Here is a 1,238-nt window from a genome sequence, read left to right as displayed (position 1 = left end):
GATCTTAACCATTTGTGAACTTTATTAACACCAGATAGGCTGTACTTTGTAAAGACAGAGCTTAGGAAGAAAGAAGACTTCGGATTCTGCTAAGGTATTTCATTACATCTTCAGTTTTAATTATATAGATAAATACAAAAAGGATTATGAAATTAAGATTTTTTAGACAAAGTCTGCAATAAAGAAAATTATTGATAGAGAATTGATGACAGACATAAAGACGATAGGAAATCCCATCTTATGATTATTTGCAATTTCTTATCTACGTATTAGATCCTAGTTTTCTTATTTTAATTTAAAAAACTATCGCAAATATATGTTGTATAAATAGCATATGTAAGATGCTATTAACAGAAACAACCAAGATAAGCCAAAAAGCGCCACCATAATGTTACCACGAAATAATACTTTGCAAATTTTATCGTGACTCTGTTTCTAGTGTAGACACTTGCACACATTCAGTATTGTAAATGTGGAAATCAAATCATGCACGTACTAACACAATGTCGTGTTCAAATTTCTTAGTGGAATCTGGCAATGTGGTCCTTTAGGTAAATCATTTTCTGACAGTCAGAAATGGTTTCTATTGTGCAACCTCTTGTGTAATCTAGTATCTCTGATTGTTTTGCAACAACTTCAAACTTGTGATGCAGAAAACAACATTAACAACAACAATAACAACATTACTAATGATCATTACCTCGACGTCGGTATGATATTTCTATTTATTAAGTTATTTTAAGTCAGTGATGGAGATATCTGAAAACATCTTCTATTTATGAAATATGTACAAGTTTTAAATTGCAATATTGATGCACGAAATGACTCTAATTTAAATGAGATTCCACAGAATTCCTACACTCTCACTTACATATACACACAGACACGGTTACCCTCTCTGGGAAGGTATCAAACTGTACAAAAGGAAATATATTTATTGAAGCAATATGCTACTTCAATAGTGCTGAATTTAAAACGAATATATTGACGATTAATTAGCTCCTATATAAATCTTTCAGTAACTTTAAATTAAGCAGAATGTGTTTGTGAAAGCACCATGATCATCATCATCATCGCTGTTTTTGTTGTTGTTGTTGCTTTTGTTTTTCTAGTTGTTGATTGTCACATTCCAATACAGCCAATTATCACTGTTTTTATACACAGAATGCCAATCTCAGAAAAGTGAATAACCTCTTATGCATAACTTTTCCCAACATTACGGAAAACAAAATCTCACT

At 31.2% G+C, this 1,238-nt stretch overlaps 1 protein-coding gene across 1 annotated transcript in view; it reads left to right on the top strand.

Annotated features, from left to right (window-relative positions):
• LOC149775249 (uncharacterized) overlaps positions 1-1,238 on the top strand; it is a 10,133-nt gene continuing 8,895 nt past the window's right edge. Inside the window, exon 1 of the mRNA XM_089943291.1 lies at positions 1-94. The gene's annotated coding sequence lies outside the window, so the exon portion shown is untranslated. The remainder of the gene's footprint in view (positions 95-1,238) is intronic.

Source organism: Sinohyriopsis cumingii, chromosome 19, assembly GCF_028554795.1.
Source record: "Sinohyriopsis cumingii isolate HCF-2022 chromosome 19, ASM2855479v2, whole genome shotgun sequence".
NCBI classification, from domain to species: domain Eukaryota; kingdom Metazoa; phylum Mollusca; class Bivalvia; order Unionida; family Unionidae; genus Sinohyriopsis; species Sinohyriopsis cumingii.
This window is presented reverse-complemented; position numbering and strand designations above follow the sequence as displayed.